This window comes from Oncorhynchus nerka, linkage group LG25 (assembly GCF_034236695.1).
Source record: "Oncorhynchus nerka isolate Pitt River linkage group LG25, Oner_Uvic_2.0, whole genome shotgun sequence".
In the NCBI taxonomy this organism is placed as follows: domain Eukaryota; kingdom Metazoa; phylum Chordata; class Actinopteri; order Salmoniformes; family Salmonidae; genus Oncorhynchus; species Oncorhynchus nerka.
Window position 1 is genome coordinate 43,686,950 of NC_088420.1, and position 15,614 is coordinate 43,702,563.

The window sequence follows — 15,614 nt, forward strand, 5'->3', positions numbered from 1 at the left end:
CCAGTCTAATAGAGATCAATACAATTAGTGGGGTGGTTAAATTGTGTTTTGTTCTGTATTTTGTTGTAGGTGGTACAGAATCGGATTTCACCAACGCGCACTTCAAACCCCTTGCTCTTCACAAGGTGAAGATTACTTGGCCAAAATATTTACAAGCTACTGTATCAGCTAAGATAGCTAATTTTACAGTAAGCATGGTATACATGAATTGGGTAGTGTTTGTATGGTTTGTGTTATGGGTTACAGGTGGTTAGAGGTAGCGTCAGGACCACAGAGTACCTTCCAGACCATGTAATCAATTTAGTCTACCACTCTTCTTTGTACCTTTGCTTTTTGTAAAACTTATCTTCATTCATTCCACAGTGTCCTGCTGAAAAATACCCCAAAGGGGGGACAGTTTGATTACACAAGCACAAGGGAGCGGACAGGCCTTGTGGTTATGGAGCACAACAAGATTGTGGGACAGAAACCAGCAAGGGACACTGAAAGGTATAAAATCAAGACTACAACAGCAATGACACAACCACCTCATTCTTCTCTGCAGATTCTCAAAACACATTACAAAGACCTCTCTACAAAATTCCCCTGCAAAGGGCTACTATTGACAAGTATGATCTGTCAATGTGCTGTGGGAGGTTTACTGAGAGTAATTCGAGATGAAGGGATTTTGGTTGTGCAGGGTTGTGCTTTGACAGTAAATGTATTGTTGCGTATGAGAGCGATTAAGGTGTAATTTCTCCTCAATCTCCCATACACAAAAATGTAAACGTATAAACTGACTTCCTAAGGCTATTTACCAGAAAATCTTCTGCAAGAGGTCCAAACAATTGGTAGTTAAGGAGCCCTACAATGCTTTTGGCAGTCTTATCCAACTGGCTGTTCACCGCAGACAGAACAGGCCCATCGCCATAAGCCCAAAGAGTCTCAGGTTCCCCAGCCCACCATGCCAAACACAATTGCTAGTGTTATGAAGCCGGATAAAGTACTATGGCTGCGTTTACACAGGCAGCCCAATTCTGATATTTTTTTCATTAATTGGTTATTTGACCAATCAGATCAGTTCTGAAAAAGTTCTGATGTGATTTAAGACCAATTATTGGGAAAAATATCAGAATTGAGCTGCCTGTGTTAAAGCAGCCAGTGTGGCTCAGCATAAGACCATGTGAATAGGGTCTCCAACCCTGTTCCTGGAGAGCTACCCTCTTGTAGGCTTTTGCTCCAACCCCACTTGTGACTAACCTGGTTCAGTTTATAAACCAGCTAATTATTAGAATCAGGTGTGCTAGATTAGCGTTGGAGTGAAAACCTAAAGGACTGTAGCTCCCCAGGAACAGGGTTGGTGGGCCCTGTGTAGAACCACCAAAAAGAAATATGGATATTTTCTATCATTCTTTGAAATTGATCTGCCCTTCACATACTATATTTATATAAGCTGTACAGTGCTTTCTGTAGCAACAAACAAATGCTAGACATTCAGATTTCCAAAGAACGTTTGTTTATTTGTCAAATTCTAAAATACATGGGAGTGTATACTATTTAATGCCAACTCAACTGGGTATCAACTGGGTATTGAACAAGAATGTTATATGGTAAAAGTAACTTTAAAAAAAATAGATGAACATTGTAGTATAGTTCAGTGTGTCCAAGTGCTACTCAGATGTAGAGACATACGAGTGCAGAGAACTGTAGCTACAGATTGTTAGACCAGATAGTGTGATTTAACCAAAGATTTTTGCAGACATCTTGTCTATTTCAAGTCTTCTCTCATTGATCGAGACAGGTGGTGGTGTCCACCCCAAAGCGGCATTTGAAGGTAAACATTTGAACGTAAACAGCGTTTTTTTGGCAAAAATGAATTCTGGAATATGTGAACTTTCATGTGCATTAATAACAAACCTGTATTCTATCCATAAATACGATTGTTAAATTACGAGCATAGTTGGTTTAGCCACGGAAAAAGTAAGGAACCTTCCCGCTAGCCATGATTGGCTGAGATAATGGATAGGTTGGACATGCTGGGAGATGAGTTTGGATTGGTCTGCCATGTAGCATGCATCTGTCTATAACGTGAGCTGTTCACTATGTGTTGACAGTCCTTTCTACCATGACATTTTTGAAAGATATAACGTTAGAACTACAAAAGTTTTGCTAACTTTTCTCAACAACATTGATGCCCTAAATTTAGCAGGGGCTATTGACAGATCAGTTGGAAAAAGGGATGGGCTACTTTCTGCACATGCCATGGTCAGTGTGAACCAGAGTGACTTGGTACAACGCTGACCAAACAAGATGTAACTACAAACAAGAGATAATTGGTTCCAGTCTGCTGTGAAGTGTTCATCCATGTATGCGGGTAAGTCTAGCTACATTTACAGATATGTTTCTAATTTGGTCAGAAAGTTGTTTTTATTGCAAGTTAAAGCGTACTGTTAGTTAGCTAGCAAATGTTAGCTTGTTGGCTCAGTAGCTAATGTTATGTGTATGATCTGTTTGGTAATATTATTCAAATCAGAAATCCATTTGCATAGTTAAGGCCTAATGTTAGCTAGCTAACATTGAACCTAGTTTGTTAGATTTAGCTACCTGCAAATTCATACTACAGCTCTGACAATGTTTGTATTGGTAGTAGCAGTGGTGGACAAAATACCCAATTGCCATACTTGAGTAAAAATGAAGATACCTTAACAGAAAATGACTCAAGTAAGGTGAAAGTCACCCATTAAAATACTACTTGAGTAAAAGTCAAAAGCTATTTGATTGTTTAATATACTTTAGGCTAGGCACCACAGGCAAAACTTTTGATTTTGCTTCCGTCAATTTTCAGATTTGGGGATATTTTCCAACTATAACTTCCATACTTTCATAAAATGTAAAATCGTATGTGAATAAAAATAGGCGATCTCAGTTAGCCAATGCGAGAAAATCAGTGAATGAATGAAAAAATTAGCCTGATCAGCCAATCGAGGCAGTGTCATGATAGGTAGAGGAGGAAAAGGAGGTAGTCGGCAGTTGAGATGAAGATGACAGCTAACAGCGATTAACCAGACAGCAACCAGCCAGCCAACGGTGACTTTTATTCCACACATCACAAATAAAGCAACTTGTCCATGCCCTAAGTGTCTAAACGCTGGACCGAAAATCACCATAGACCCCACCAACCAGGGATTCTGTCATGTTAGACTGTGCACACTGTGAAGGTGATCGTGGTTTAGGAGCGTTTACACTTCCTCCAGGCTGCAGGAGTGCTCCAGGGGAGATGTGGCATTTGATATAAATGTGCGGATGGTTCTTCTAGCCCACGAACTTGGACATGGTTATGCAGCTCTAAAGAAAATAAGCAAAGTCATAGGGATTCCTTCCTTCCGTCTCCGCTCCTATCAGAGACATGACAGGAGAGTGACAGGTAAATAAAAAGGGGGAGTAGCCCATTATTGTCAGGTGACTTGCTGTGTATAAATAATATTTATTTCCTTGCTCCAGCAAATGTATTCAATTAATAAAAAGAGTGATAGGAAAACATAACTATACAATGAGACTGTCACATTGGCCTAAATTGTTATAGGGATGTAGCCTACTGTGATCACTGAGAAATTAGCTTTACTTAAAGTAAATACATGCTGATATGCTAATATTTACATAGGGTAATATGCTGATATTTAGTCCTACAGTTATGACTGTAATGTTGACAGACATAAGTACTTTCTTCCTCCACTTTAGTTGCAGATATTCAGAGAAGGCTACAGTCAATGGAGAGTGCTGCAAACCAAATTAGAAGAGCATACGCAGATATTGACCCAGACATACTGTGGCAGAGTTGCTGTAGGAGGATGAGGATGCCATCATAGACATTGACATATCCTTTGATGGCACTTGCCACAAGATAGAAATCACTTCCAACTACAGTATAGGTGTGTGCATTGGGGCTGATGCCAGCATACACAGGTTTTTAGGTCTTATATTCAGACTAATACAGAGGCTTTAAAAAAATATTTTGTTGTTTTGATTTTAAGCGTAATTTTATCTGTGAATATATGCAAAATATGCATCTGTCATACATGTGAATATTTTATAAACTGTTTTGTAAAAGTCTGACAATTGAGTGTCTTATCAAAACAAATAAAAAAAATCTGCCTTGAAGCAATGTGTTGAAAAACAGATTCTTGTAATATGCAAATTAAAACATATTTATGGAGGTTATGCCTCGTTTGCATATTTTAATTTTAAAATAAATAAAACCTGTAATACAAAAATATATTGTATTTAAGTATACTTTCAAATGGTACATGTTCAGTCTTTTGAGAGTAAAGGGAAAAATCCCTATTAACCTGTGGTGCCTGGCCTTAAGAATCAAAAGTAAATGTTATTTCAAAAATATACTTAAGTATCAAGTGAAAGTATAAATCATTTCAAATGCCTTATATTAGGCAAACCAGATGGCACGATTTTGTTGTTTTTATTTTACGGATAGTCAGGGGCAGACTCCAACACTCCAAGACATAATTTACAAATGCAGCATTTGTGTTTAGTGAGTCGGCCAGATCAGAGGCAGTAGGGATGACCAGGGATGTTCTTTCCTGTCCTGTTAAGCATTCTAAATGTAACCAGTACTTTTTGGTGCCAGGAAAATATATGGAATAAAAAGTACATTTATTTTCTTTAGGAATGTAGTGGAGTAAAAGTAAAACTTGTCAAAAATATAAATAGTGATGTACAGATACCCCTAAAACTACTTTAATAGTACTTTAAAGTGTTTTTACTTAAGTACTTTCCACCACTGGTTAGTAGTAGAAATTGAGATTATGACTTGTTCATTAATTAGCTAACTAGCTAGCTACATGGCTATTCGGCCAGATTATTACAAGACCCATCAAATTAGCCAGGTGTGTCTGGGGGTGGTTACGGCCATCTATTGTATTTAATGAACATGTGTCCATGTCTAGACAATAGTGATGTGGCTGGGGGTGGTTATAGCATTTCCATCAATTGACCCATCAATTTGACAAGTGTGTTGAGTAAGTGTCATTTTATAATGATAAAGTATTTTTATTCGTACACTTTCTGTTTTTGATATTGCTACTATGCAAGTAACCACCGTTTACATCTTCTGCATCTGTGCAGGTGACAAATAAACATACATTTTATATAGTGTGTGTTTACCACATGGCCTCACATGTGAATCCTAAAATAGATTGCTGGGGTTAAGGTTTAAGAGGTTGTGAATTATGCTGAATGGGTGTAGACAAAGAAGAGCTCTCCAGTAGGTGTATCAAAGCATTCAAAGACCATTTTCTCAAAAGTGGGGTCACAAGTTTATCAACTTCCTAAGCAGAATTATTTTCCCATTGTTCCTCAACTGCAGTGTATGATATACAATTTTCTAGCTCTGAGTCTATACTTTTATCCAATGTAATAAACACCATTTCAAATGTTGCTGCATAAGACCGAATAGAGGTGGTCTGTCACATATTGTTGGATTACTTTAAGGTGTAAAAAAGTATTTATTTTAATATCAGAGCTTTTTCTAAATTCAAACTGACCACCTGCAACTGGACACGGACATTTTAGGAGACTCCTGTTTCTCTGAATCAAGGACGATGATGGCATCGCTAACGTTGGTCGAAAACTCTCTGTGCTACACCTACAGTGAAGGAAAAAAGTATTTGATCCCCTGCTGATTTTGTACATTTGCCCACTGGCAAAGAAATGATCAGTCTATAATTTTAATGGAAGGTTTAATTGAACAATGAGAGACAGAATAACAACAAAAAAATCCAGAAAAACGCATGTCAAAAATGTTATAAATTGATTTGCATTTTAATGAGGGAAATAAGTATTTGAACCCCTCTCAATCAGAAATATTTCTGGCTCCCAGGTGTCTTTTATACAGGTTACGAGCTGAGATTAGGAGCACACTCTTAAAGGGAGTTCTCCTAATCTCAGGTTGTTACCTGTGTAAAAGACACCTGTCCACAGAAGCAATCAATCAATGAGATTCCAAACTCTTTACCATGGCCAAGACCAAAGAGCTCTCCAAGGATGTCAGGGACAAGATTGTAGACCTACACAAGGCTGGAATGGGCTATAAAGACCATCGCCAAACAGCTTGGTGAGAAGGTGACAACAGTTGGTGCGATTATTCACAAATGGAAGAAACACAAAATAACTGTCAATCTCCCTCGGCTTGGGGCTCCATACAAGATCTCACCTCGTGGAGTTTCAATGATCATGAGGAATCAGCCCAGAACTACACGGGAGGATCTTGTCAATGATCTCAAGGTAGCTGGGACCATAGTCACCAAGAAAACAATTGGCAAGACACTACGCCGTGAAGGACTGAAATCCTGCAGCGCCCGCAAGGTCCCCCTGCTCAAGAAAGTATATACAGTGGGGAAAACAAGTATTTGATACACTGTCAATTTTGCAGGTTTTCCTACTTACAACTTACAAAGCAAACTATTGCATCTGGTCATCTTTTTCACCTTTGAAAGAAGGATTGTTTTGTCCCCGCCTTGGGGAATGAAGCACCACCCAACAGAAGTTGTAGTCTTTCAGAGACTGGAAAGAATGTGTATATTTAGCAATGAATCTGCCAATAGGTGCCCTGACCTGCCTTCCTTCTGGGCAGTTATGTGTGAAACATATCTCACTGTCCTAGAAATGCCTCAGACATGATGAAAACAAGCCTAGAGTCCCCCAGGGTAAAATTCCCATTTAAGTGTAAAACTAACAATGACTCAATAATCCATGCTATCTGGGAATGCTATGAAGTCCAAAAGTTATGGGCGGAGCTACAAAGTTGGCTGTCAGAAGTATTACAATGTAAACATACTTTTATTCCATTTGTCTGCATATTTCAAGACATGGCATATGGGGGTGTAATGAGATACCCAATGGGCTGGAAGATTCTCATCACTCATCTTGAAAACACGTACACTAAATACTTGGAAATTAACACAATGGAAAAACCAAATGATTTATTATTGAGAAATTGAAATAGCATGGGTGACAGAGAAAAAACAAATTGGTACAATTTAAGTACATGTGAGCATGTGGGTCTGGGCAGATGATATGTAGTTGTTGTTTGTGTGCGTCTGTAAGTTGATGTTCATAACCAAAAAAGTTTTAAACAAATAAAAATATATGTTATATTTGAGATTCTTCAAATTAGCCACCCTTTGCCTTGATGACGGCTTTGCACATTCTGTGCCTTCGAAAAGAATTCAGACCCCTTGACTTTTTCAAAATTTTGTTAGGTTTCAGCCTTATTCTAAAATGGATTAAATAAAATATTTTCCTCATCAATCTACACACAATACCCCTTAATGGCAAAGCGAAAACTGTTTTCTATACATTTTTGCAAATTTATAAAAAAAAACGAAATCAGAAATAATTTATTTACTGTAAAATAAATCTAAAAACATAATTCCACTTTAACATTATGGTGAATTGTGTGTAGGCCAGTGACAGAAAATCTAAATTCAGTTTAAATTCAGGCTGTAACACAACATTTAGAAAAAGTCTAGGTGTCTGAAAACTTTCTGAAGGCAACGTATACAGTGCCTTGCGAAAGTATTCGGCCCCCTTGAACTTTGCGACCTTTTGCCACATTTCAGGCTTCAAACATAAAGATATAAACCTGTATTTTTTTGTGAAGAATCAACAACAAGTGGGACACAATCATGAAGTGGAACGACATTTATTGGATATTTCAAACTTTTTTAACAAATCAAAAACTGAAAAATTGGGCGTGCAAAATTATTCAGCCCCTTTACTTTCAGTGCAGCAAACTCTCTCCAGAAGTTCAGTGAGGATCTCTGAATGATCCAATGTTGACCTAAATGACTAATGATGATAAATACAATCCACCTGTGTGTAATCAAGTCTCCGTATCAATGCACCTGCACTGTGATAGTCTCAGAGGTCCGTTTTGCTCTAGAGGAGATCTGCATGGAGGAATGGCCCAAAATACCAGCAACAGTGTGTGAAAACCTTGTGAAGACTTACAGACAACGTTTGACCTCTGTCATTGCCAACAAAGGGTATATAACAAAGTATTGAGATAAACTTTTGTTAATGACCAAATACTTATTTTCCACCATAATTTGCAAATAAATAAATAAAAAATCCTACCATGTGATTTTCTGGATTTTTTTTCTCATTTTGTCTGTCATTGTTGAAGTGTACCTATGATGAAAATTACAGGCCTCTCTCAACTTTTTAAGTTGGAGAACTTGCACAATTGGTGGCTGACTAAATACTTTTTCCCCCACTGTATGTAACATTACATTCACTAAGCCAAGATGAGACTTTGCCTATCTGTTCTTTCTGGCACAGTATTTACTTCATTTCAATGTAACGTCATTGGGCCAGCAGTGCCAAGTTTGGGCCGCAGGCTTGAAGTTAAGAACACAACTGTCACCAACTTAAATATACATACTTATATGTACATACCATCTGTTTTTACAGACGGTCCCAATATATGTATATAAAATATAGGAGGTGGGTGAGGGTAATATGTTAACATCGTCTGTCATTTCTAATACTTCTTTTGCATATTGTACTGTAGCTCAGGTTGCAGGCTGTAATGTGTGCCAATGACCTGAAGAAGTCGACAGTGTGGCAGAAGCTACCTTGCATTCTGCCAAATCGTCTTGCCATAGTCTCAACCTGGACTGGGGCAGGGTATAAGGCCTGTTTCAGGGACTTGTTTCTGAAGACCACTCTTCACAGTATGTTTTGATATTATTAAATCTGTTACACTTGTTTTCTCTACTTTTAAGTCAATTCTTAAACTCATGTGTAAGACCATGTGCGATTTAAAAATGTAACTCAATGTTCTTTATTTGTGTATAGGAGCCATTCGGAAGAGCCCTGCAACCCGGGATGTCACGGATAAGGTGGTCCAGATTCAGGCCACCTGTAACCTGAAAGGGGCCTATGATTGTGAAGGCAGGAGGTGGCGGCACACAGGGGAGAGGGATCCACTGCAGTGAGGGTGAACATCAAGTCTCTGACCACTTGTCTCAATGCCACTTTCTACCCCAAGCCACAAGACTGTTCCAACAGCTGAACCCTGGGCTGATGACTACACCTTACCATACACTTACCGTTGATTAATATACTGTAAACACTGAATTATTTAAAACAAAATGTAATTGGTCTACCAGACCAATGCAATAGTTGTCACCTTACTGCACTACTAATGCATAGAGTATCCTATAATTCTACGCTGCTACTGTACTGTACCTTATTCCACTCACTATGTACATGGGCAAACAATTTCCATAGCCTGCTATATCCCAATTAGGCCATTTTTAAATCTTATTTTCTTTAATCTGCATGCCTCTTGTACTTGATTTAGTTTATTTAGTATTTTTATTAGTATGTTGTATATTTACAATGCCCTTTATTTGTGATTTGACTGGATCGGATTTGTCGTCACCAGTGGATCCAGGTGACCAGGACTGGCCCTCGTGATCTGATATATTTTGCACACACAAAATCATTTACTGGACTTTTCCAGAAACATTTTTCAAATGGACATGGCATCCATTGTATGTTAAATAATACAAATATATAAAAAGTACGTGGTGACAGGGAGAAGGTATGCCGCTGGCTTGAAGCTGAAATAAGCGTCTTGCCTCCGACTGGCAGTTGTAGTGTCGCCAGTCGGGATGAGGGTGCGTGGGCTGTGTGAGGAAAACTGCTGCTTGACAATATTGCGGGCTTCCCGTGTATGAGGCAATGGGCAAAAAAGCTGGCGCACGGCGCTCGACCACTCTGGAGGGACGCTGGCCTCCCAAGTGCTCATTGCTAACTGGGTACACATCCATAGCATACAGGTATTTGTATCCTCCACTACACCATTAGCAAGAGAAGAGCCACTGTTACATTACCTGCATTGGAAAATATCTTCAATCTCCAACGTTAACGTTACTACAATAAAGAACAATGATAAGTGATTGACATTGAAATATTTTCTATTGAACAGTAAGGCAAGCTTACAAAATTGTACATACAATTGCAGTAAATACTTCAGCTTGCTAGCTAGATTCTTTACATCCACTGGGTTTCACAAGATGACAGCCTGGTTTGGTGGATTGCTCAGGAGTTCCCAAAACATTAAACAACATGAATTACAATTCATACAAATGTCAAATGCCAATATAGCAAGTCAGCTAGCTTGTTAAATTGCAATTTTAGTAAACTAATTTTATCACCTAAAAATATGCATACTTGTTCGTCTGTACATTAACTTACATATTACTCTTAATTGTATGTTCTGCACGATTCGTTATGAAGTTCTAATTACTTACCTTTGCTTCCATCCTAGTATTTTGGTCAACCATCTTCCTGTATCCACTTTAGAGCCTCGGGTCGCAGAGCTTCATGGGAGTTTGGATAACCATGCAATATAAATTCTAAATGTCAATGCGACTTAATTTGGAGGGTGAACAAGAGGAAAAGAGGGTAGCTGCATCCCAATGTGGCAACTGGAGTAAGTGCAGGTGGGTGTGTCGAAAGGAAAGTAGTGGATGTGTCAAAAGGAAAGTAGTGGGTTTGTCGAAAGTCCTCTGCTATAGGTTAGATGGTTTTGATTGAGCTGTGTTTTTTTTCCCGTTTCTTACCATGCAACTACCATACATTGAGCTACGGTTCCTTGAGAGTTTGGACCTCTGTTTTTAAACCAGAGGTTGAGTCTGAGTCGTATCTCACTGTTAATTTTACACGCATAATTGAACATTTTCAGTTATAACTGATGATTGTTTAGTTTTTATTAAAATAATTGATTATGAGTGTACGTTTTCATCATGCATTGTATGCGTGTGCTTACTGTGACTGTCACCCTGATATTGGCTACTACGTAGCTGAGCAAATGTCAGGTCTGCTGAGCACAAACTTGAAAGCTCTGTGCAACTTCCGCTGCACATTTACTGTCAACACTGAGGCTGTACTCACTTTTAGTTATGGTTTTAACAGTCTCTGGTGGGACCATTTAAGCCAGGTGAGGTCTCCGCATGTGTGGACGCTGGGACAGAAGAGCTATCTAAGGCAAGGTGAGCGGAACTGAGGGCTCTACAGTGAAATAAAACAATAAGGACTAGCCGAGACAGCAGTAGGCAAGGCATATTAGGGAGAGGCATAAAGCAGTCACAGGTGTTGATCAGGAGAGCTAAGACAACAATGGATAAATGGCAATGAATGGGCAGAGCGGGTCAGTTAGGTACATACAGGACCTGAGTTCGAGGCTAGGGCCAACAGATAAACGAAATGAGGTACCATGTTATTGAAACAGTCTAGGGGGCATCAGCTGTGTATCCGAGTGATCATAAGGTCCAAAGAACAGCAATAGATGAGTCAGGGAGCCGCTAGGCGAGTGGGAGACACGGCGCTTAGAAAGATGGGTCTTCGGCAACATCGCAACGGAAAAGCCTGCTCCGCGTTGACAACAAAGGGTCCAGGCCAATTGGCAAAAGAGGTATTGTTGCCATAGAATTAGCTGGTATATGGGCCTAGCTCAAGGCTAACTGGTGCTTGCTTCAGGACAGAGGCGTTAGCTAACAGGCGTTAGCTTTCCTCCAGTATCTTCACAAGATCCTTTGCTGTTGTTCAGGGATTGATTTGCACTTTTCGCACCAAATTACATTCATCTCTACGAGACAGAACGCGTCTCTTTCCTGAGCAGTATGACGGCTGTGTGTTCCCATGGTGTTTATACTTGCATACTATTGTTTGTACAGATGTACGCGGTACCTTCAGAGGTTTGGAAATTGCTCCCAAGGATGAACCAGATTTGTGGAGGTCTAAAATTGTATTTCTGAGGTCTATGCTGATTTATTTAGATTTTTCCATAATGTCAAGTAAAAGAGGCACTGAGTTTGAAGGTAATCCTTGAAATACATCCACAGGTACACCTCCAGTTTACTCAAATTATGTCAATTAGCCTTTCAGAAGCTTCTAAAATCATGACATTTTCTGCAATTTTTCAAGCTGTTTAAAGGCACAGTCAACTTAGTGTATGTAAACTTCTGACCCACTGGAATTGTGATACAGTGAATTATAAGGGAAATAATCTGTCTGTAATCAATTGTTGGAAAATTTACTTGTGTCATGCACAAAGTAGACTTGCCAAAACTATAGTTTGTGGAGTGGTTGAAAAACACATTTTAATGACTCCAATCTATGTGTATGTAAACATCCGACTTCAACTGTACATTCCATGAGACTTTAGAAAAAAACATGCAGGGCTTGACAATCTGTTTGTCCACGTGTCTTTCAGACAAGGAGGTGACAAAAAATGTTGTGTTTGATACAAGAAACCACTTTTCAAAATAAAATGGATTATGACTCCCATACCATTATTACAGATTCTCAGACAAATCATGCTAGATAGTGTTATCTAAAGGGGAAAACTCATGAAAGTTGAGAAGTTCAAACTCAGGGGTGATTTTAGCATGTAAATGTTGGTGGGGCAAAACATATATATATTTTTAGATATATGCCAGCAAAGCCACTACATAACACAACACAAAGCTAAACAATACATGAATTGCACTATAACAGTGACAATCGGTGCCCACAAACTGTTAGGGCCTATGTAAAGCTGTCCCAACAGCAGAGCATTCATTTCAGCACCATGGAGTGAATCCTAACCACCGTTACATCTGTCTTGTCTGGCAGCGAAACCGCCTCATTTGCCTTTAAAAAAAACATAGCTGATATGGCTGACTTGCTTAAACAAATGTGGTTTCTACTGACATTTGAGATTTACAAACTATGGCATAAGGGAACGATGAGCGGGTAAGAGGCAATCCGTAATTTCGATTAAGACATTAACGAGCGAGCTAGGACTGATGTAGTCAATATAACTATTTGTTCAGCACTTTTGAAATGTACAGCGACTGAATTCAGAACATGGGCGGTTCTTATAGTATTCTACCTGTACACTAAGTCAGAACCGTAGGATAAATAAAGGAGTCATTTAAGCAAACAATGAAAGCTCTTACAATATTCAATGATTACATTTATCTAAAACAGTTTATAGGCTATACGTGCACCACCAAGTCAGAACAGTAGGCTAATATATGAGGGGGTAAGTGACCAAATTATTAGGGTGAGGCACATGGGCTACTAACAGCTTACTACACAGCATACACTTAGTATTACTTTCTTAGCCACAGTATACACATCTTTCTGGGATATTACATAATTTATGCAGAAGCATACAAGATATTTTTGGACTCACCTTGTTGTGCTGTGCTCCGTTGAACAGGAAGATGGCACGGCGGTCCTTCTTGTGGGCAAATTTTTGTCATCAAACTTTGTCATCAAAGTCTGGCATTCTCTGGATTTATAGTGCTTTCAAGACAACAGGGAACTCTGCAAAAAAGAAGGTTGAATCATGACGTCAGTGATCTTCAGGTCAGAGCTCTAGAAAGAGGCCCGAGTTCCCGACTTGGAATTCCGAGTTGGATGACCGTTCAAAACGTATTTTCCCAATCGGAGCTCGTTTTTGTCAGAGTTCTCAGTTGTCTTGAACTGACTGAAGTCTGACATTTCCCAGTTCCAAGTTTCCAGTTGTTTTGAACGCAGCAGAAGTCATGCTGGATTGACAGCATAGCCAATGTATTCAACTTTTCCTGGCCCATTGTGATTCATGTGAATGTTTATCCTTTAAACTTGGAAAAGAGATCCTTAAACCCAGACTTGGACCACACATCTTCTCCACCGGATAGCAGGCTAGTGATTGCTTTGCAACTCTTGCAGTTAGCTACTGATTCCTTCCAAACCACTCATTGTTGAATTTGCGTTTTCCAACTTTTTGTGTAATGTTTATGGCTGATAAGCACATACATTTGATCTATAATTTCTCCTCATATGACAAGGGTTGAAAAGGATTTGCCAGTAGATTGTCAACTTGATTCATGATGACGACTGCTTGTCTAGCTTGCTAGCTAAGATTTTGAAAGTATGATGTTGACATGATCAGTCTAATCAAACCTACGGTAGATATAACGTGATTTGACGTCATTTTATCTGTGGCCATTGACCTTGAGCCTTCTTGGATGGGCACTTCTAATGTAAATCTATGGCACCACCCAAGGGGATTGAACTTTCTAGCTCTCCCTCTAGACTTTGCGGTGATGTAGTGTCCCCATAAGTGACAGAACACTGAGCCAATCACGGTGCAACTAGAGAACATTACCAACCCCTACACTATGTATGTTGCGCTGGCTAACCTACCACCACAGACAGCACTGAGCTAGGCTGAAACACCTGCATTTTGGAGCTGCCTTACTCAAGAAAGCAAAAAAGAGACCTTGTTTGTATGTGGCTTTATAAACTCAAATATCGTTTTGTAACATTGTTTGCAAAAAATATATAATAATAATAATATAAATTACATTCTGAAAGTATTCAGACATCCACCTTTTGTTACGTTACAGCATAATTCTAAAATGGATTAAATACAATTTTACTCATGAATCTACACACAATACCCCAAATCAGGGTTTTTGTAATTTTTGCTAAAGTATTACAAATAAAAAACAGAAATATCTTCAGGCCCTTTGCCATGAGATTCAAAATTCAGCTCAGGTGCATCCTGTTTCCATTGATCATCCTTGAGATGTTTCTACAACTTGATTGGAGTCCACCTGTGGTAAATGCAGTTGATTGGACATGATTTGGAAAGGCACACACCTGTCTACATAAGTTCCCACAGTTGACAGTGCTTGTCAACAAATCCAAGCCATGAGGTTGAAGGAATTGTGTCAAGGCACAGATCTGGGGAAGGGTACCAAAAATGTCTACAGCATTGAAGATCCCCAATGGAAGAAGTTTGGAACCACCAAGACTCTTCTTAGAGCTGTCCGCCCGGTCAAACTGAGCAATCGGGGAAGAAGGGCCTTAGTCAGGGAGATGACCAAGAACCCGATGGTCACACTGACAGAGCTCCAGAGTTCCTCTGTGAAGATGGGAGAACCTTCCAGAATGTTAACCATCTCTGCAGCACTCCACTAATCAGGCCTTTATGGTAGAGTGGCCAGGCAAAGCAACTCCTCAGTAAAAGGCACATGATGGCCCGCTTGGAGTTTACCAAAAGGCACCTAAAGAGTCTCAGACCATTAGAAACAAGATTTTCTGGTCTGATGTAACCAAGATTGAAGTCTTTGGCCTGAATGCCAAGCGTCTGGAGGAAACCTGGAACCTTCCCTACGGTGACGCATGGTGGTGTCAGCAGCATGCTGTGGGAATGTTTTTCAGAGACAGGGATCGGGAAAGTAGTCAGGATCGAGGGAAAGATTAACGGAGCAAAGTACTGAGAGATCCTTGATGAAAACATGAGCCAGAGCACTCAGGACCTTTGACTGGGGTTCACCTTCCAACAGGACAACAAACCAAAGCAGACAGACAAAATGTAAAAAAAAGTAAAAGGGGTCTGAATACTTTCTGAATGCACTTTATATTTATATATACTGTTCAATCTTGTGCTTCTCTGTGCTTAGAGGGTTGCCGGACATTAGTGCTTGTCATGCAGGAGCGAAGAGCACTGTGTCCCAGTGTTGTTGCCGTTCATGACCTCCCCATTGAGTTGTAGACTACATGTCAAA

General features: G+C 39.5%; 1 long non-coding RNA gene across 1 annotated transcript; it reads left to right on the forward strand.

The window, feature by feature from the left end:
- The first annotated feature begins 1,185 nt into the window (after positions 1-1,185).
- On the forward strand, positions 1,186-10,786 carry LOC135564602 (uncharacterized). The gene is made up of 3 exons (XR_010461162.1): positions 1,186-2,353; positions 8,567-8,729; positions 8,854-10,786. It is a non-coding gene; the product is annotated as an uncharacterized LOC135564602 (long non-coding RNA).
- Positions 10,787-15,614: the final 4,828 nt, after the last annotated feature.